At 42.0% G+C, this 22,826-nt stretch overlaps 1 protein-coding gene across 2 annotated transcripts in view; it reads left to right on the top strand.

Moving 5' to 3' along the window:
- tsnare1 (T-SNARE Domain Containing 1) overlaps positions 1-22,518 on the top strand; it is a 341,252-nt gene extending 318,734 nt beyond the window's left edge. Inside the window, exons 12-13 of one of the 2 annotated variants that reach the window (XR_011644584.1) lie at positions 5,449-5,502; positions 5,712-5,787. The gene's annotated coding sequence lies outside the window, so the exon portion shown is untranslated. Of the gene's footprint in view, positions 1-5,448; positions 5,503-5,711; positions 5,788-19,940 lie in introns of those variants that run through there. The other variant, XM_034101918.2, reaches the window with a different exon arrangement.
- Positions 22,519-22,826: the final 308 nt, after the last annotated feature.

Raw genomic sequence — 22,826 nt, 5'->3', positions numbered from 1 at the left:
ACAAAAACAAAATAAATATTTCTGTTCATGCCACGTCCAGTATATTGTACATTTCAGTTTTTTTATCTAATCTAAAAATCCTTGTATAAAAAGCTTAGGGGTAAAACCATAGAATTGCATGATGTCAATTTGTACTGTTTGTTCTAGACATAGCGAATACAAAGCTGTTCATGGATGGATAACAAAACAGTGGCAGAGACAAAATAATAAAAAAATCTGATCAGCCCTTTTTCAATACAGAAGCAAGGACAACAGGTGTCTATGAAGGGGCCATATTAAGACATTTCATTATTGCAGTTTAGTCCCTAAATCTTTTTATATGTGGGTTTGAAGTGACAAAGTTGACCATATTGATTTATTGCTGCTCGTGCTCCACGTGGGCTAACATGCCAGATTGTATGTGTCACAGTTGAACACATTTCAAACCAGCCCTGGAACCACCTTGGTGACAAAGAGGAATACAGACAATGAGTGAGCTCGAAGTTGAGACTGAGCATTAGACTTGTGTAATGGAAGAAGCAGGGGCTAGAGTCAGAGAAGCAGCACGTTTTGTGTACATCAGATACCACAATTGATTTCAAAGTACAGCTGCACTGAGTGGCTAGTCTTTTACAGTGAACCTTCAGTTGTAGGTCCTTAGAAAAGAGCCAATGGTGAGCTTGACACAGGGTCCTGGTGAAGACTTGAAGGAAAGCAGACACGAGCCATCCTCCAAATCCAGCAGCAGTGCATGTGTTCTTGGGAAGAGCAACCTCAACTCTCTGGGTGGGAACAAAGGGTCGACATTTAAAAGATGACATAACAGATTAGGGTGTTGTGAGCATACAGTGGAGGAAGAAACTATTTGATCCCTTGCCGATTATGTAAGTTCACCCACTTACAAAGAAATGAACAGTGTATATGTTTAATGTTAGGTTTATTTTACTAATGAGACAGAATATCAAGAAGAAAATCCAGAAATCAATATCATATAAAAGATACAAATTGATTTGCATTTAACTGTGGGAAATAAGTATTTGATTCCCTTGCAACAAACATTCTGGCTCCCACAGACCGGTTACATGAGTCCTCTTCCTTTAAGAAAGTCCTCCTAATATCAACTTGTTACCTGTACAAAAGACACCAGTCCAGAGAATCAATCAGATCAGATCAGATTCCAGCCTCTCCACCATGGGCAAGACTAAAGAGCTATCTAAGGAACTCAGGGACAAGACTGTAGACCTGCACAAGGCTGGGACTGGCTACAAGACCATCAGAGAGCAGCTTGATGAGGAGGAGACAACTGTTGGTGCCATTATTCGGAAATGGAAGAAAGACAAAATGAGCATCAATCAGCAATCCATCGCCCTCGCCACCACCACTACACCATAATGGATCAAATCCTGCAGCGCCTGAAGGCCCCCCCCCCCCTGCTCAAGAAGAACATGAAAGGCCCGTCTGAAGTTTGACAATGAACATCTGAATGATTCAGAGAAGGCTTGGGAGAAGATGATGAGGTCAGATGAGACCAACATCGCAATCTTTGGCATTTACTCAACACGCCGTGTTTGGAGGAAGAGAAATGCTGACTATAACCCCAGAACATCATCCCCCCCATCGTCTACTCCCCTGCCGGGGGTCCTGCCAACCCTGTGTCCTGTGCCGTTGGAGGTCCCGCAGAATACTCCCCTGCCGGGGGTCCTGCCAACCTTTTCTCCTGTCCCGTGGGAGGTCCCGCAGAAGACTCTTCTGCCGGGGGTCCTGCCAACCCTATATCCCGTGCCGTTGGAGGTTCTACCGGGGCCCCTGCCAGCCCCATGTCCATCACCGGTCTCGCCGGGGTTCCTGCCAACTCCTGGTCCTTTTCCGTGGGGGATCCTGCCGAAGCCTGTCCGACCGGCTCCGGTTTCTGTCCGGCCGACACCGGGTCCTGCCCGATCTCCGGAACTGGCCCATCAGCGCTTTCCTGCCCGGCCTCCTGATCCTGTCCGGTCGACACCGGCTCGAGCCCGGCCCCCTGAGAGCCGCGGTCTTCGCCCTCGAGCCCGGCCCCCTGAGAGCCGCGGTCTTCGCCCTCGAGCCCGGCCCCCTGAGAGCCGCGGTCTTCGCCCTCGTGCCCGGCCCCCTGAGAGCCGCGGTCTTCGCCCTCGAGCCCGGCCCCCTGAGAGCCGCGGTCTTCGCCCTCGAGCCCGGCCCCCTGAGAGCCGCGGTCTTCGCCCTCGTGCCCGGCCCCCTGAGAGCCGCGGTCTTCGCCCTCGGACCCGGGTCCCTGACTCTTCCTGCCGCTGCCTTCGGTCCTCCATGGTCCCCACCTTGGACTCTGTTTTGACCCCGGGCCGTCCGCCCGAGACCCCTTCCTGGTTCTCTGCCTTGTCCCCGGGCAGTCCGCCCGAATCCCCCTTTTTGGACTGTACCTTGCCCCCCCGCCGTTCGCCCGCGTCCCCTTCCTGGTCCTCCGCTGTGTTCCTGGGCTGTCAGCCCAAGACCCGTCCTCCGGACCCCCTCCGCCCACCCTGCTTGGGGTTTTGGACTTTTTTGTTTTTTTTTTAGGGACGTCTGGAATCCGTCCCTTGAGGGGGGGGTTCTGTCACAATTCACATTTTATGTCACGTTTGTAGTTTTGTCTGTGTTGGTGTTGTTCTTGTCTTTGGGTTTCCTGTCTTATTGTGTTAAGTGTTCACCCCCGTTTCCTGCCTGTCTGCTTTCTGTCTGTTTCCCTCCCTGATTACCCGATTGTGTTCACCTGTTGTCCTTGTGTTTCTCCTCCCCTGCCCGGCTGTTTCTCGTTGTCATGATTACCCCTTCTTGTATTTAGTCTTGTCTCTGTCTGTGTTCAGTGTTGGGTCATTGTTTGTTGGTGACGGAGTTCACCGGAGAGTGTTCTGTTCTGTATCCTTGGAATAAAGGGTTTCTCAAGAGTTATCTGCATTTGGGTCCTGCTTCCTTCACTCATCCGTGACAACTTCCCTCTCATCAGTTCCACCATTGAAGGGAAAGCTGCGTCTCCCCCTCCCTATCAGATGCCCTTGTTGGCGTATTCCTCTGAGGGGGAGGAGGACCCTGATGATTCACCACACAAGGATACTGCTTTCTAGCACTCAGGTTGCCCCTCTAATAGTTCCTTCACTGCCATGGAAAGTTGTGTTCTGTCTCCATGAAAGTTTCAAGTACTCTAAATCCCAGCTTCTGATGGATTTGTATAATGTTGGGGGACGGACACAGTAGAAAAGAATGACAGTGGCTATGTTTCAAAATGCCTTGTGTACGTTGATCTCTTGAGGTGAGATCAAGAGGGGGATTTTAAGTATTAAAATAACGTGTTATAGCAGAAAGTTTAATACAGCGTATTTCTGGTATATTCATTTTTAATGTCACCTGATATATAAGAAGTGTGTTGAATTATGTTATCACTAATATATGTGTGTTTTTATATATTCATATGTGTTAAAATTGAATGGACGAGTCAATTTTTTTATATTAATATTCCTATAATGATGTCCCATTTTTAGTAGAAGTAGATTAGCGCAAATGGTCTTTTCTTCCACTTTTGTGTTATCAAAATGTGGTTTTTTTGGCTATTTGTGAGTAGGTAAGGTACAGTACAACCTGTGACTTCTGCCTTGAGTAAAATGATTAACCGTGGATGAGTGTTTTTCAGAAAGTCAGTAGAAGAAGCCCGGGAGTCTCTTTGCTAATTATCAATGGTCTTTGCAAATTAACAGCAGATGTACCCATGTTAAGTGAATTGGTCAGAGGAACTCCGAGAGGGGCTTCCTCAGACCTAATACAGTTATAAACGATAAAAATGTTGGTGCGTAGCTGCATAGGGGAAAATGTATGTGCGCTCGTGGGCAGACTTAGTTCATTGGATAATTAATATCCTGCAAGACTCCTAGAGAGGCCATGGGATAATGGTCGTTCTGAATTATCAATAGATGTATTCCTGTTAAGTGAGCTGACTTCGAGGTTAGAGGAAGTTCAGAGGAGGCCTGTGCTAAATTGCCACAACATTTTGGAGTAGTTGGCTTAAATATATGTGTGTGCTTAATTACTCTGTATGAAGGAGGAGCAGTTTGCATGGCGCACGCACGCACGCACGCACACACACACACACACACACACACAGTAAGGAGAGGGTAGCGAATCAGACGGAGTCAACAACTGCTGACTCATTGCCTAGGGTCCCGCCCAGAAGTGAAACTGGCCAATGGAGACCTACCAGCTCACGGTATTGGGCTCGCCCAGAAGTGAAATCGCCAATAACAAATAGCTAGGGAGGAGCAACCCAAACAACCCCTCCCACATAATGTGTTTACATACTGTAACATTCTTACAGTCGGGGCTCTCTTCCTGACTGGCTGTCGTGGTACATTTATCACACGGTGGTAGGAATTGAGCCCTGAGTCTTATTGTACTGTTGCAGAGTGCTCTGTATTGTGTATTGTTGCTCTTACCATTAAAACAGATTAGTGTTTAACCACACATCAGCCGTTAGCACACACTCAGAGCTCACAGCTGTTCAGAAACTGGACAAAAGTTAAAGATGTACAAACCACAGACTGTCTATGTCATGACGAATACAGTCGCTGCTTTATTTATGTCTGTATGACGATGTTGTGAGTGTGGACGGAGCAGCTACAGGTTAGTTTAGCCTGATCGATCCGATTCCGATTTACATGGAGATACGGCCCGCCCCCTCTCCAGCGTAAACACATAATTAATGCTTTATTCATTCATGGTTTTTAAGGGGCTTATCTCCATGTAAATACTATGGTAGACCACCCAATATTCGCATCGCTCTAATAGAGTGGTGAAGTCACGCCCATCTACTTCCGCCCCATGGGACCTTATTTCGGAAAAATAATACATTGAAGTCAATGGACAGAGAAAACTTATCTTTTGATCCCGTTTGAATTGTGCCACGAATTACACATATGATGTTTGTCAATCTTAAACAATAATTTCCATGTAAAAAAAATCACAGTTTGTCGTAAAACTGTTGAAATATAAGACTATGAAAAATACGCAACTAGAAAGACTACAAATCCCAGATCCCATTCTGGGTAAGTGATGTCATAGGCGATAATGCTCCAAGTGGTTGCGACTCGCAATGATTTATTCCCTCCAATAAATATAAGAGATTGCTAAAAAATAAATTAACTTTTACAAGATGCCTGTGTGGTTTGTACCAGGTTGTAATCACAACAGTAATCACAGTATTTTGTATTTCGTGAAACATTTGAAGAGTAGCCTACTGCCCCCCTCCACCGGGTGCTAAGGGGGCAGTAGGTGCTAGGCTAACGCTACGTGGACGTGTCTCGTGTCTATCATTGTGATGATAGTGAGGGTGAGTCAATCTGTTTGTTGGCAAGACAGTAGTTGAGTGATTACTGAGAGAAAATTATTCAAAGTGTTGTTACTGACCTTTTTCTCTTTTATTTTATTTACCTCACCTGTAACTCTTCTGAGACCTTGAGGAACATGCACACTGGACTGACCTGCTCTGGCAACCTGATTTCCACTGTACGTATTTGGTTATGGTATATTATTTATATACATCAAAGGCACAATGCACCCCCCAGAGACACACATGTATTGTGTGATATTTTGCATAGGTCATGTGAAATCATCTACACACTTAAACTGTAGGAGCGGCAACTTGTTTTGAAAATTGAATTTTTAATATCCGATAATAAAGTTGATCTGTTTTCTTTATTCTTCTCTCTTCGCAGCTCCATCCATCACCATTCTCTGTTCCTGCAGGTCCTGCTTGCTAATCAATGCTCATATTTGTTTACACAATTACAAATAAAGTCAATGTATTGTATGACATGAAGTTGTGCTTCATTCGGAGTCAATAATAAATTCATTCTGCCTTCATTCATTCTGCCTTCAACTGCACAATGATTGTGGACTGCACCGACATCCATGTAGCTGCCCCCCAGTAAGATGAACCAAGCAAAGTTGACATACTCAACATACAGCTGTGCTCTTAAGTTTACATGAAGAATCTGTGAAATATTGGTAATTATTTTGAAAAAATTACTGATGATGCAGAAAACTTGTTTTATTTAGGAACAGTGGTCAGGTGAAGCCATGTATCACTACATATATGTGTCACACATTAAGAGCTCTGTCTTACTTCCTCGCTCTTGGTCCTCTTCTACCTGGAAATAAATACAAACAAAACACACACAAGCTGAATGTTAAAAGTGCTCCACAAGATAAATAGAAGAGTGCAGACTGTTTAAACTATGGGTAGGGGGACTATTTGGCAGCTTTAAATGATTATTAATAATTAAGTATCTCATTGTCTCATTGTAGACGAGCAGACAGGGAGCCAGATGAGAAATGCAGAATATGCAGCTACTATTTTCCACATGGAAAAGACAAAGGGCCAAGTTTATTTGAGTGGACAAAAGAGAAAAGGAGCTGAGCTGTAAATCAGTCCACCGACCACAGCTACAGCAAAGGGCCTGAGTCTGCAGGCACCGACCCCAAACTCTCCAGCGTGCAAATATTGCCGTGGCTGCAGTACATCCCCCGTGCACAATCACAGACATCGCTCTGCATCGCGCCATCGTCTCTCATGCAGATCTGTAAAAATAAAGTAAGTACCATTTGTTAGCATGCTATAATAGATTGAATGAGCAATAATACAAGGATGGTCCGGATCTGGGGTGGGAGGGTTTATTTTTCCATAGTTTTGTCTGATTGTTGTTGTTTTTTCTGTAATTTGTGTTGTATTGGTTGTGATAGTAAATTGTATTTTTCTAAATGTGTATGAATAAAAACATTTGATCAACAAAAAAAAGGATGGTCAGGATCAGTGTATAGTTTATTAATTAAATCAACACTCTCTACATTAGGAAACACATACCAGTGCACCAGAGGGAGTCACACACAGCTGTGCCTAGATAACCAAACAAATTGACGAGATAACCAAAATCCTTGAATCTACACACAGCACATAAACTTAAATGACACAACGAGATGTAAAAGGAGATTACACATACAGTATAGTCGATATAAAACTGGCCGCTTCAATCTGAAGAGCAACTAAAACAAAACACGGGAGTGTACCTTGTTCTTGTGAACACTAATGTTATCCACAGCATACACACAGACCACGAAGTTCTTAAGGAGAAAACGAGTTGCTAAAACAAAAACACGTTACAGAACCGACTAACTCCCCTTTCGTGTATGTACAGCTCTCAACATGCCCAGACTTGGAGTGATTTTCGCCTCGTTCTGAAAGAAAAAGGTGAAATGTGCTAACGTGACAACCATCTTTGTGTTGGTGACGCGTATTGTGCGAGACCAGAGACATCTAGTTTACTGAGCGGCTTCACACAAAAAATGTGTTACTTCACAGTTTTACGACACATTCTTATTTTTTTTTACTTACAACATTTTCTTTTAAATTGACAAACATCATATGTGTAATTCGTGGCACAATTCAAACAGGATCGAAAGATAATCTTTCTCTTTCCATTGACTTTAATACAACATTTTTCCAAAATAAGGTCCCTGATGGAGCTTAATTGGAAGGGGAGGGACTTCGCCACTCTATCACTCGAGTTTCACGGCGGCTGTCAGCTGTGTTTGCTCCTGTCATTCAAACAAGACGCGCTGGAGAGGGGGCGGGGCGTATCTCCATGTAAATCCTATGGGAGATACCAACTACAACAAAATGAACATATTTGACCGTGATTTAATTGTAATACACGTTTCAAAGTGATGCCGAAGTAACTACATACTGATAACGGTTAGTAAAAACCATGAATTAACACTTTGACAAGTCTGCAGATAAGACGGCAGGCGAAAAGCTTTTAAAATGCGTGTTTTCTGAATGGAATCGGATCCATCAGGCTAAACTAACCTGTAGGTGCTCCGTCCACACTCACAACAACGTCATACAGACAATAGTAAAGCAGCGACTGTATTCACCATGACACAGACAGTCTGTGGTTTGTACTTGTTTAACTTTTGTCCAGTTTCTGAACAGAAATGAGGAGCTGTGAGCTCTGAGTGTGTGCTAACGGCTGATGCGTTGGCAATCACGAAGCGTCATTTCTTGACTGGCAGCAAAAACAACCAATCACAGCAGTGCTTCTCTGGCTGGCTCTGTCCAATCACAAACAAGAAGTGTTCTCCCTAAAGGAATACCCTTTCCGTCCAATGTGAAATGCTGCGGCGTTTTCTGAAATGCTGCGGTGTTTTGTGAAATGCTGTGGTGTCTTGCACTTCAGGGCCACCGTAGAATGATGTCCAAAATGATGCAAATAAGCTGTAAAACACCGGATTAGTCTTCAATGCTAAGGTAAAGGTCACACAAAAAAGAAGTAGAGGTGACAGTTCACGGTAGGATTATGGTCTAAGGAATGAATGTAATCATCAGAAGTGTGTGTTTGTTGGTGTGTGTATCTTCCAAAAGCAGAAGGTGATGCTCTGTGTGGTGGCAGAGCTTTGATGTGGCCATGACTGGCAGCACTCTCCGACTGTGTGAGCCATGACCTCTTCAAATAACTATCTTTACATCTCCCCCAACACAGGAATACACACACACACATATCTACGTTGACATAAATGTGCTTCATCTACCTCCCGTCATCCTAAACTGGCATGCTTCCAGTTGGTCAGGATGCAACATTGTGCAGAGGGGCACAAAGGCAGCGGTCTGACGGACGCCTCGGGTCTTTTCATGACTCTGCAGTGAAGTCATGTTCACTCTCCTGTCATATTCCATAGTCTTCTCATCTCTCTTCCTCTCTCCATTCCGCCCCCGCCCCCCACATTCTCCCCTCTCATGCTTCACATTCAGTGATTCCCTCTCAGTCTGACGGTGGGTTTTTATTGACTAAAATATCCCTAAACGTCTCCAGAGATGATAGCTGCCAATAAAGTTAATGAAAGTAGACTAGTGTCTGTTTGTATGGTAGCTTGATATTCACATTGTTGTAGTATTTATGTTACCATTTTGGTGGGATGCAGGGGTGGCGCCAGGGGGGAGCTAGGGGGTGCTTCAGCCCCCTTAACCCTCTGAGACCCACGGGGCCGTATACGATCCCAAAGATCACGTTGTGTTCAAAGCGTCATAACTTCTCAGCTGTTTCAGCCAGAGACATGCCGTGTTTTTCCTCTTCAACTACAGAAACGGCACTAAACAACTCTATTCAGTTTTTCATTGAGAGGCGTTTACTTATTTCGGTGAAATGAATGCATAAAGTTGTATATGCTGCGGATGGTCTCACCTTGATTCTGGCGCATCGCTCATCATTTATAGATCTATTCTCATCCACCATCTTTGTTTCTGACGTAAAGAGTGAAAGAGTCACGTTTCTGAATCGGACACTCTGAGTGGATGCAGTCACAGCCAATCGGAGTCTGATTCAGAGGGTTGCCTGTCTGTTCTGATGTTATGTTTACTGAAATGAGAGCCGGTATAATTCCACGCGCGAAATAAATAAATAAAAGTTGGAATACGTTCTTTTAGTGTTTTGAAAGTAAACAAGGACGGCAAAGACGTTTACTACAGCTGAGGCTTTGGAGCAGATTTTTCAAGGGGACAATGTTGATGAAAATTCAGACGAATCTGCTCAGCATGCCATGTGTGATTGAGGACATGATATATCATGTGTACTCTTCAAAATTGGCAGGACAGAAAATGACAATTCTTCGCAAAAAAACGCCCATGGACACTGCCCAAAAGAATGGGCATAACTATTGAACAGAATACGTTAGAATCTTCTAATCAGTTATGATACAATGATAATAAATGTGTGCAATTTTCTGTGTTGAATGTTTCTTTCAATGTTATGGTTAGCAGTTCTTTTTAATGAAATAAGTAAAACATTCAAGCTCCGTTTTTTATTTATTTTTTATTTATGGGCAAATATCCCCTATTATAGTGTATATAAGTCTCTAATGAGTGACACATATCATTAGCTGAGGTTGTGTTGATTTCTGGGATGTGTAAAACTTGATTTTACTGCAAAGAAATGACAATTTATTAGGCAAAACACAAAAATATACAAAAACAGAAATGTCCTATGTGGGTCTCAGAGGGTTAAGCACCCCCAATAAATATGTGTTTTTTTTCGAAATGTATTAATATTATTTTTATTATTATAAAAAGTATTGATTACATCAATGCAAATGTGAAACAAACAAATGTTTAACCAAAAACATAAAGCCACCACAGGTGACATGATTAGGCCAATGGCCAGCACCCCATTCGATTTTTGTCCTACCCATAGGCTAAATTACTTTGTGACACTAAATTACTTTGACTGTGACGAAGGTAACTTCGCCACGGCTTCGGGCTGGGTAATCTTGCACATGGGGATTTGCACAGTCCAGTCAAACATTGCCTATTTGCACATTTTATACTGTTTATTGATGTAGTGGGTATTAAATGAGTCAACTGTATTAAGTTGTGATGTCGTCTGGCAGACGCTGGTCGGGCTCTCGGCTCCACCTGGAAAGAAAGGGGAGTTATAGCAAGAGCGCCAAAAGTGTTGGTTTGTGTAGATTGACAGCGGTTGAGATTATGTGCAAGGGATATGTTTAGTGTGTAAAGGTCACGATATATAAGGTGCATTAATGGTACAGGTTACTCCTATAACAGTCAATATCATAACACTCACCTCCGCCTGCTCTCCCGTCTCCGGTCCCAAGGTCCGTCATCGTAAAGGGTCCCCGGGGAAACAGCGGGTCCTTTTTATCGTTCCGGATGGGGTTAAAGGAGCAGGTTGGAGGCGGGGGTGATTTGTTATCAGGTACATTTGGCGTGTTAGTTTATAACGGGTTTTCTTTTCATACCGTAATTAAATATAATGTAAGTAAAGGATGTTTGTCATTCTCCACTAAAGGTGTTTTGTGAATAACTACGGTCCTTATCTGAGCTGACCATCTCTGCACATGCCACCCCTTTTGGATGGTACGGTCCGATGGGTGAGGCTATAAAGGGTGGCATGTTGGGCTCATTTGAAAAGGAATAGTGTGGGAGACAGTCATTGGGGAATATTGATGTGGGCGACCAGGCACCAAATGATTAATAAATACCTACACCGGGTTGTATCAAGACGTTCTGCCTCTGTCTCCTTACTTGGTCGGGCCGCTCAAGTGACATAAAAATGGATCTCCTCCTCTGCTGCTGAAACTCTGATTCATGCATTCATCACATCACAACTCGATTACTGCAATAGCATCCTCTACGGCAGTGGTTCCCAAACGGCGATTTTGTGACAACCATGTTATTATTGCAATATACAACTACACAAAAATAATTACTTTTTCATTTACTACATCAGTACTTAGTAGGTTTATATGTACGTAATCTGCGCGACTTTCACACTCACGCATGCGCAGTTCGTACGTGCTTGGCGAGTAAAGTAACGAGTTACTTTATGTAGATGGTAACGAAGTAGTGTAATATATTACTTTTTTTTAAGTAATATATAATATATTTTAAAAAAATAGTAACGACCCCATCTCTGGAGTTGGCGTTCTCTACTCTGATTTACATGAAAAACAACAGGAGGCCACGGCTCTCTGTTGAACAGGACTTGCGAGTGGCCCTCTCCTCAGTGCCACCAAGGATTCTGCGCGCCCCGACAGGCACATGTATCTCACTAATTTGTAAGTCGGCAAAATATTTACAATAGCACATGTTTCAATGCTGATTGCTGAAATGTTACATTTATAATTTGTAGTTCAGGACCATGGACAATGCAGATTCCTTGCATTGACAGTTCTCTGTGCTGAATTTCTGCTGAGTTTCCTTTGTCTCATTTTTAATTGTGTGACCTGTCTGGTTTAAATGTGTGTTGCTGCTTTGATGAAGCCTAATTTGATACAATTAATTTCTGAAATATTTCGTTAATAAATATTTCATGAGTAATATAGTTGTCTTTGTCACATTTTATTTGGCATTAGTAAATAATTATGCACATTTACAGATATTTTACGATATGAGTGATAACGTGTTATAAGGGCTATTTTGCACAATAGGTGTGCCTTGAGATTTTTACTTGTCCTTTGGTGTGCCTTGGGCACAACAAGTTTGGGAACCTCTGCTCTACGGCATACCATCCAACCTCCACAATAAACTCCAACATATCCAGAACTCTGCTGCCCACCTCCTCACCCACACCCGCTCCCGAGACCACATCACTCCCGTCCTCCAGAACCTCCACTGGCTCCCCGTCCGTCAATCCACTTCAAAGTCCTCCTGATTACTCACAAAGCCCTCAACAATCAGGCCCCCACCTACCTCACAGACCTGCTGCACCACCACACCCCTTCCCGCTGCCTCCGCTCATCAGAAGCCAACCTCCTATCCATCCCCACCCGCATCAATCACTGGACCTGGGGGGAGCCTTCTCCGTCACTGCCCCCTCCCTCTGGAACTCACTCCCAAAACCCATCAGAGACTGCACTGACCTCACCACCTTCAAAAAACTTACAAAAACTCACCTCTTCAATCTGGTTTTTAATGTGTGATTGTTTTTGTATTATTTGACTTTAACTTTAACTATATCTTTATTTTATTTTATCTTCACTATATCTGTAAAGCGTCTTTGAGCACCTTTTAAAAGCGCTAATAAATTCAATCTATTATTATTATGAATTAATGCTTGACAAGACGGCAGGCGAAAAACCTTTTAAAATGCTTGTTTTCTGAATGGTCGACCAGGCTAAGCTACACTGAAAAAAGTGCAACGACTGTGTCATTTAATCAAAGTACATTTTTTAATTGGTCTAATTAAGAATCATGGTTTCCGTTTTTGACATGATTTTTTCCGTTTGCTCAGAAGCAAAACACGCCCCCCCCTGAAATAACTTAACAACAATATTCAACCTAAATCGTTATTTTCACTTCAAAGCATGTCACATGACCACGTGACGTACAAAGCAAGGTGACTTCAAGATTTGTTGCAGCCGCCATTACACCGCTACCCACTGTCTGTGAAAGTGTCTGACCCAAAAACACTTTTAAATAAGGTAAGAATTTGAAATGGTTGCTTTTTTTGTTTTAAACTATATTTAAATGTTTATCCATTTAGTGTCGTGTCAAGATAAACAACTAATTTACCATCTGTCTTTGAATTTGGCTATGTGTTAGCTAGCAACGTTTAACCACGTGTAACCATTTTTTAAGGATAATTTTAATACATTTATCATGCAAGTGGCGATTTTTTGTTGTGTCGGTTTGACTAGTGAAAAGTTTACATAGTTGCAAATGTTATATTGGTTTCACTTAAGGTATTTTATATGGGGCTATGCAAGTTTAGCTACGTGCTAACTAGTTTTTAAGCTGTTAAACCAGTTCATTTTCAATGCGTGCTCCGCTCATAAAAAATATTAAACACACTAACAGCCAGACCCCAGCCAGCGTTAAAGATGTTTATACTTTTGGCGAGCCGTTATTAAAGCTCCGGGACCGCTATAGTTATGTGGCTGATGGTGTATCTCTGCTTTGCAGCAACCCGCACTCGGACCACACCGCTCCGGAGGGGACTGTAAACAGTGGGGAGGGGGAAACAACCCGAATCTCCTTGTAACACGCTGCCCGTCTTGTTGACCATGCTTTGAGGGTGAGGGTGTGTGATTTATGCTGGGTTAAGATTGTTTAAATACACCTTGTTTATTTCCTTTGTATTTACAGGTTTGCTGTTTCCACTGAAGGTCTGATTTGGTAAGTTACAAAATGAACTGCAAGTAGTTTTCATGTACGTTTAAAAAGGATTGAAAAACCCAAAATGGAGACTTACGGTCGGTCACGGCAGCGTGCGTTGAAGCCAGGGTTCGAGTTATGTGGGAGCCAACAGACACAGTGAAATCATACATCTGTGTGGGTCGCTAATACATTACCAACAACCATTATTTTTATCAAAAATAATGCATGTGTCAATGTAATGAGTATTATTTATGCTAACGAGGTGAATAGGCTAAACTCAAAACATGTTTTCCAAAAGAACTACGCATTCCTTGAATGACAATATGCCTGCACTGCACTTCCAAGGTTGCGCAATGTATGCCTGTGAGCGTGCTGCGCGAGCCAAGATGATGTGTGTGCGTAGTTGAACCTTTTAATATTTAAGTGTGTGTGTGTGTGTGTGTGTGTTGTTGTTGTTGTTTAAAGACCCCATAGAGCTCAGTTTATTACTTGAACCCTGGTTGAAGCTTCAACGCAGCTTCCCATTCACTTTGACGTCACGCTTTGCCGAACTGCATTGTGCTTCCGTCGCTTCACTTTGCCTCCGTTGCTCGCTTCAAAAGTTGAGAAAAGTTCAACTTTTCAAGCTTCGATGGAAGCCTCAGCCAATCAAATGATATGCCAGTACAAGCTCTGGCCAATCAAACCGCATGCTTGTGTGTCCGGGGCGGGAGATCGATGTGATTGAATTTAGCGTCAACGCACTCTGCCATGTGGACGCTGCGTTACTCTACTCTAATCTCAAGTGATAATATATCTAGTTAGGTACCCAAATGTTAAGTAAGGTAATTTAAAATATTAAAGTTAAATGAGAAAAAGTATGTATTGTACAAGAAAATAAAAAATACAAGACTGCACTTCATTAATATTGTTGCATGTGAAGTCAATCCTCACTTCTGTATGTTTATTGAGAGCTACTGGTGGCAGGCATGTCACTATTGTGAGACATACACTGACAACTGAATGTCAGTGTATCATTGCACTATTACTAATATCATTGTTTATGTTCTTGTTTTTTCTAGTTCCTTTTGGGTTGCCTGACATGACCGTGAAAACGCCAGCCAAGTTACAAATTCTTCTGAATCCCGATGACACCAGGAAGCTACTTCTGCCTAATGGAATTCCAGAGACAATGGACTTACTGATGAAGTCAGGAAAGTGTGTGAAATAGAGAGCCACAGTGACGCCTCCTAAAACCCGGAAGTTCACTCCTTCCGTGTCCCTCGACAAAAAAGCAATGCAATTTCTCGTTTTGTTCAGTCGGATCATAAATCTAATTGATGGATTTATGATCAATAGATTTATGATTCGAAAATTATAAAAGTAGAGTAGACATGTGGATATGATCCGGCTGAACAAAACATAATCCGTCTCTTAAATGTGTTTCAACCACAGACCTTATTTCGAGCTATTTTCCCAAATCCTATGAAGAAATTGCATTGCGTTGTTTGTCGAAGGAACCGGAAGTGGTAAAATGCTAACTTACTTCCGGGTTTTAGGACGTGTCACTGTGGCACTCTACAGGTGAACGTTCAAGACGGGGACATTGGAGATGCACTAGTCAACCTGACATCCACTGCTGACCTTGAAGATTTGACAACTATCAAGGTCATCCCAATACCTGATGATGGTGTCCAAGAATACATCTTTACCGTCTGAAGAAGCTGTGTCTGCTCAATCAGACGATACTGACATCTTGTCCACCCTGCAGCTCAGTCTCTACAATAACTCGTATCTGGTTGAAATGATTGAACTGACACAAAAGGCCAACCTTGTTCAAAGATTGCAATGCTAGGGATTGAACTGCATTTTTCGTTGCTTAATTGCTTTGGCCTCTGTACGTTTCATATGAAGTTAAAAAAGAATGTGACTTCACAGATTCTGGTAATGCTACTTAAACCCTTCTTAATGGCTAATACATGTTTATCTGAAGTTGTAATTAAGAGCTGCAGAAAATATTGTTGAAGTGTTTAAAAATGTAAAGAAAAACAAGATGTCATGCATACGTTCTAGTCTTTAATTAAAAGGCAGCCAGGTTTAAACGCATTACATATTTACATTTTAAAGGAGAGATATGCAAGCTAGTTTAACATGTTCATATGCATATTTGTGATTATTTGGTTAAGGCTACAGGAGAGTTTTGTAAAAAAAAAGCCAAAGTGATCTTGATTTACTTAAGTGCAAATTGGTTGCATAATTTACTCAATTAATTGTATTCATTTATTGATGTATTTATTTTTAATTAAAACAATATTGTATTTTATAAAACAGAATAGGTGATGCATATTTTAAAGACATCCCAATAAATGTTAAGGTCTTTTGAAGAGAATATTCCTGTCTTTATGTGAACTGAGCTAAACAAAGTGTTATAAGTCAAATGTAATTTGTTTACGGTAAACAAAACACAGTATTGTATTGATGTACATTAAAGTGTTTGCTTTGTAATAAAATTAAATATTTTAAGCTATAATAAAAAATATTGCCTGCAACAAAATGAAGTTTTTTATTCACAAACTTAAAAACTCTACTTAGATCTAATATAAATATGAGGTTAGTCCAAAAGGAATAATTAAGTTGTTTGGTCTTCAGAATGAATCATCTTATTACTTTGTGTGAATGTAAATATATATCTTAGACAGAAGCAATATTTTTCACTTAACTTAACTTAATTTTTTTAGGTTGAAAAATCAAGTTGGAATAAACTAAAAAAATTAGCTGTAACAAATTAGCGAATTTTTTTTAAGTTAGTCCAAAGTATCAATTTTTTCAGTGTAACGTTGTATATGCTCACTCCACACTCATAACAACGGCCTACAGACATAAATAAACCAGCGACTGTATTCGCCATGACAGACAGTCTGTGGTTTGTATTTGTTTAACTTTTGTCCAGTTTCTGAACAGATATGAGGAGCTGTGATCTCTGTGTGTTAACTGCTAACAGCTAATGGTTGATGTTTTCTGGTTGAACGTCAGTAACGGCAGGCTGAGATCCTCACCGCTGATTGGCTTCCGCGAGAACGCGTCACGTGAATTTGACGCTCGAGTTGAAAAAATGTAACTCTCGCGGCACAGTTCAATCGCCTCAATCGCGTTAGTCGCGCCGCGTCCACCGCTTCATGCTCGCCGTCGGAGCGAATTCGCATCTGTCCGCGTCTCTGCATTGACTTTACATGTAATCGCGCCGCCCCCAAACATCGCGTCCGGTCTGAACGCAGCATAACAGTCCAGCCGTGAAGACATCTACGGGACAGTTTTGAGATTTCTTCAAATGCCGTTATCATGGCAACACATTGCTCGCCTTGAAACACGGTTTTCTCATAACTTCAGTGAAAATACTCCAAACAGCCCAGAACTTCACAGGTTTGGTAACGATGCAGCCATCAACGCATCTAAGCGTAGTATGGGGTGTCATCAAATGCCGTTACCATGGCGACAGACCACTCGCCATGAAACACGATGTGGCTGTAGGTCCAATCGACACGGTCCAATCGTCCCCCAATCTTCACTTGTATATCACCGGTCCATGCCTCAAGAGCTCTACGTCAAATCTGTGATCTCACCATATGCCGTTTCCATGGAAACATGATGTCGCTATAACTCCTATGAACATTTTCAAAGAGTGCTCAACTTCACGTGTGCTAACAGTCCAGCCGTGAAGACATCTATGGGACAGTTTTGAGATTTCTTCAAATGCCGTTGCCATGGCAACACAATGCTCGCCGGCTTTCTCATAACTTCAGTGAAACTGCTCCAAACGGCCCAAAACTTCACAGGTTTGGTAACAATGCAGGCATCTAAGCGTATTATGGGGTGTCATCAAATGCCGTTGGCATGGCGACAGATCATTCGCCATCAAGTTAGTTCAGAAGTTTGCAGTTCGAATATTCTGCTGCTTTTCCAAGCCTTTTTACTTTATTTTCTTCTCTCATCACACTGGGGGCTTGCCCCAGTGTTCATGTATCATTTCAATTTAAATTCTTCACTTTCTTCTTACACATTACATTTCAGCATGGCAGTTTAGCATCAGCTTTTCAGCATAAAGCATTCCCACTAGCAATTTCTTCAGGAATTGCATTCTCTAGTTTATCTTAACCCTTTGGAGTCCAGGGCTAATTTGGCCGTTTTCGCATACTTTTGATTTGTCTTACTAAACCCCATTAAGAAATGTTTGGCATGTCAATGTTTGGTATCTTTTTTTTAAGGACAACCTCACCTATATAACCTGATAGTTATTTCTGTCATTTTGAGATACTATATGAACATTTTGGACCCAAAATCACAAAAAAAAACGTAAAAACAGATTTTGAAAATGATATTATTTTTCATATAGGTAACACAAACATACACAACGAAACCATTTGAAAGCTGGAAATATATACATGGGATGTCACTATGATAATGTGAAAGTTTGATTTAGGTAGCATGAACCTATATACAAATGTTATGAACAAATAACAGGTGTATCTTTAGGCTTTTTCCCCTCATTTCTCAAGTTCTGTCAACAGTGACACAGTAGGCACAACAAAACATTTAAAAGCTTAAATAATGTACAAGTGATTTCATTCTGATATGGCAAAAGTGTTATTACAAATATATATATATATACACATTATGTACAAAAATCTGTTTTTTCTGTCTTTATCTGTGCCACGCTTCAAAGCAGTTTCTGTCAACTACGACACAGTGGGCAACATCACAGGCTCCTCCTCCTCCTCCATGTCAAAAAACAAGCTTATAGCTTGACTCACATTCAGAGTTCTCTTCATTACATTACATTGCATTTAGCTGACGCTTTTATCCAAAACGACTTACAATAAGTACATTCGACCAGGAAGACACAACCTTGAGGAAAACAGAATCATATAAGTACATCAGGTTTCATAGAGCCAATCAGTTCAAGTGCTACTCAACTGGCTTTAGATAAGCCAGTCCTTTATTAGTATATAAGTGCTCTGTTAGCAGTTCTTTGTTAGTCATTCTATCGCTCGAGGTGGAGTCGAAAGAGATGAGTTTTCAGTCTGCGCCGGAAGGTGTGTAAGCTTTCTGCCGTCCTGATGTCAATGGGGAGCTCATTCCACCATTTAGGAGCCAGGATAGCAAACCCACGTGTTTTTGCTGATGGGAACTTGGGTCCCCCTCGCAGTGAGGGTGCAGCGAGTCGTCTGGCTGATGCAGAGCGAAGTGCACGCGCTGGGGTGTACGGTTTAACCATGTCCTGGGTGTAGGAAGGGCCAGATCCATTCGCAGCATGGTACGCAAGTACCAGAGTTCTCATCATAGTTGAATCTTCAAAACTCTAAATCTATCTAACTATATCTAAATTCTCAATGTTTGTCTGTCACTTTACTTCAATCGCAGTCTCCCGCCGTCTCTCTTTGTCTCCCGCCGCCTGTCTTCGTATATCTTCGTCTCTCTCCATTTCCCGCCGTCTCTCTTCGGTTCCCGCCGTCCCTCTTCGTATCACTCCGTTTACCTGATTACCTCACCCCCTCCATGGTAAATACATCCTGTTGAGCAGAATCTACAGTTTCCAGTATTTTCCGTTTCGTAAGATATTAAAATATGTGCTTCCATTATTCATACTTTTGAAATAGTAGTATTAACTTTATATCATCGTATCTCCGTGTTTATTGGGTCTTTTTGCATGAAACAAAGACTGGCATATCGTTTCAAGCCAGTACTTTCGACAGAAATACACGTATACATCCTGTTGAGCAGAATCTAGTTTCCAGTATTTTCCGTTTCGTAAAATGATCAAATTCGGCGAAGATATTCAAATATGTGCTTCCATTTTTCATACTTTTGAAATGTATTAACTTTATATCATCGTATCTCCGTGTTTACTGGGTCTTTTTGCATGAAACAAAGACTGGGATATAGTTTCAAGCCAGTACTTTTGACAGAAACACACAGCAATGTTGTCCGGACTGTTTTTATGCGGCACCGGCTTGAACAGGTCATGTGATCTGATCACGCCAGCGTGACGGTCGACTCCAAAGGGTTAATATCCTATTTTATTTCAAGAAATCTTACCAAGCAATTTTCACTTGTTCTATTGGCAGATTTATTTATTTCAAAATATGTATTCATTAAAAGTGAAAGAACCTTGTTTTTATTATTCTTTTAATTGATTTTGGAGCAGCATTTTTTCCAGCGCTTGCTGAGAAAGGCTAAGCATGAGGGAATGCTGACTGCTGGGTGATTGATGCCTGTTGTCTGCTCTGCTTGTGTTTTACAGGTAGCTGCTGTCATTACCGTGTCACTGCGGTGCTCCTGCCCTGTCTGATCCCTGACCTGAGCAGCTGGTTTCCAGTAGGGGGGGGTGACCTGCAACTACATCTCCTCCATCATCCATGGTTCTGTTTACGTGTGCCCAGTCTGGGGATACAGGCCTCTCAGCATGAGAGCTGCTCTATCAAAATCAGTCACAAGTGGAGATTCTTAGCTTTCCAATGATATCCTTGTTTGTTTTTCCTTAAATAATCAGCAACAAATATTTCACATACCAGGTAACTGTTACCAAGTCAGGAGGCTGAGAAAAAGGCCTTCAAAGTTTGCAGACAACATTTAAAAAGAGGGCACAGGGGTTAATATTTTGGGGGCATAGTACCCCTTGGCCTCCCCTTAGGACCACCTCTGGATAAGCTGTGATTCTGAAATCTTTGTTTGTCACTGTTGAATTGTGCAGGTTCTCTCGAGTCCCAGGAGAGAAGCTTAAGGCCCATGCCCAAACCGCCCCCTACACCCTACCCCTACCCCTCCGTTTGCGCGTTCACGCGGAGGGTCCGCCATATTGAGGGCTGTTCCAAAGCAACGAGTGTGGAGCGGTGTGGGCTATCAATCCCTCAAACAGCGAGTCTGCAGCGGTGCTGACTTGAGTCAGGTCTCTACCTGACCGGAGTCACGCTGTGTGTGTCCGTCAGGAAACACGCTGTGTACAAGTAGTTCCAGCAAACATCCACTGATAAACTGCGATGTTAACAACCTCATGATGACCTCATATGTTTTTAACTTAGGATCAAACCTGTGTTTAGTCTAGAAAAAGGTAAATGTGTGCATTTTATTATAAAGTTGAGTATATTTACAGACCGTTGCAAAAACTAATAAGCTTATAAACATCAGGTTTAAAACTAAAAGAGCTTTGAAACACAATGAAAGATGTTTGGAGTTTTATTTGAGTTATTCATTTAAACTTTTTGTCTAAGAGATGCTGATTTGAAACCGTTGTTAGATACAGTTACGGCATTTCCTGTTTCTGCCAGAGAGAGGGGAGGCCGTCCCAAAGCTTGCTGCTGTGTTTACTCCCTCCATCTGACAGGAGGGAGCCTCGTTTAGCTGCGAGTGTGGCTGCAGACGGAGTTCACTCCATCACTGAGGGGTAGGGTCGAGGGAGTGGTTTGGGATTGGGCCTAAATTAAAGAGACTAATGGAGTCTCTGAAAAGTTTAAATTGGTTACTTTAATTAAGTAGCGTGGTAAAGAAACAAACAGAGGAGTTGGAGGAGTTGGAGGAGACAGAGCAGCTGTTTGTCTCGCAGTGGCTCCGGTCGGAAGCGTGAGCACGAAGCTCCGTCACCTCTCTATATATTCTTGTCATTTGACTCCTCCTCTTCAATGGCAGCCGGAGACACAGGGGATCCACCCGCCTCGGTCTTCTATGTCCGATATCACGTAAAACATGAGGATTTAGACGTTGTCTATTCATTGCATCACTTCACACGCCTTTTCTCCTTATTCACTCTATCATGACTTTTTATTTAATGCGGCTGTAATCGATGTTATCGTAAAACCGGAAGTGGTCATTGTTGTCAGCGGCAACGTCTTTCAATACAGCTTTTCAAAGTAAACTTTAACCGGAACTGTTTTCAGAATAAAACAGCTTTAAACTTACTGTTTGTTTAAGCTAAATTACGTCATTCAATATTGATTTTAATTTCTAACATCACCAAAGCTTGTTAGCAGGCTGTCCCTCACATGATGTGCAACAGATCATGGAGATGCACCCGTGGGCTAACTCATTTTAATCTATTAGCATCAAGGACCAGGATGTTTATTTTCCTCGGCCAGAGGAGTGAAACACATGGCCTGTTGTAATGCCTAATGCTCAGTCCGATATGTTTACAATCATTGATTCCGTATTTATCATCTGAATTCGGCTATAATATTCTGAAAAGCCATGCTTTTATTTATATTTAAGATCAGATGACCACCCCCTGTCCCGGACCCGGTCGTGTTACTGTCAGCCTGTCATTTAATATTTCAGGGAGGCTGATCAGAGTGAGAGGAGACAGTGATCGCTGAAGTTGACACCCTGTTTTTACAAGCTTCAGAAAAGTATTCATCGTCTGAATATGACACGACAAGTTCGATATTCTGAATCCCAAGACTTTGTTTGTTTAGAATCAACCAAAAACCCAATGTGCGACATCCGACTGATTTGGATAGAGCGGGTCACAATATGTCAAGAGTGAGATCCATCTTTTTTTCTTTGTCATTGATGGTTTCTGTGAATCAAATCTCATCATCAAACTTGAAGAAACAACCGAATTTAGGGTCTGGGGGCCTGAGGTGTGTTGTTGTCTCGGAGGACCCCTGTGGCTGGTGACTAATGCTCGAGCTTCCTCTACAGCAGGAGATTCAGGGCGAGACAGCTTCAGCATCACACTCTTCACTGCTGTACAACATGCTATGTTTCTTTAAATGTATTTTTACTGAAATGGACATTTTTATCTTGTCATGTAATTTAAATCAGTATTTTATTGTAGCGTTTGTTGATATTGGTAAATATAGTTTGAGCAAATACTGTTATCTTCCCAAATAAAAGTCTAAGTTCAACAGCATCAGTTCCCCCTGTGTTGGTTTATTGCCAAAACAAATAACATATGCAACATATAAACAGTCATTATGTTCCTAACCCAGTATTGTCAGGTTGATCACAAGTTTAACCAGCTGTGGAAAGAAACTATGTTTATTTACTCAAGTGTTGTATTTTAAAGGTAGGGTAGGTAAGAATGGAGAAACCAGCTCGACTAAGGTAGAATCTGAAAGTACACAACCGAAAAAAATCTGCCCCTTCATTCGGACTTCCTTACAGAGCCCCTCCTCCAACACACACGTACGCGCAC

The sequence above is a fragment of the Pseudochaenichthys georgianus genome, chromosome 16, assembly GCF_902827115.2.
Source record: "Pseudochaenichthys georgianus chromosome 16, fPseGeo1.2, whole genome shotgun sequence".
In the NCBI taxonomy this organism is placed as follows: domain Eukaryota; kingdom Metazoa; phylum Chordata; class Actinopteri; order Perciformes; family Channichthyidae; genus Pseudochaenichthys; species Pseudochaenichthys georgianus.
Note: the sequence above shows the minus strand (reverse complement) of the source record. Positions and strands in the feature narration are given on the sequence as shown.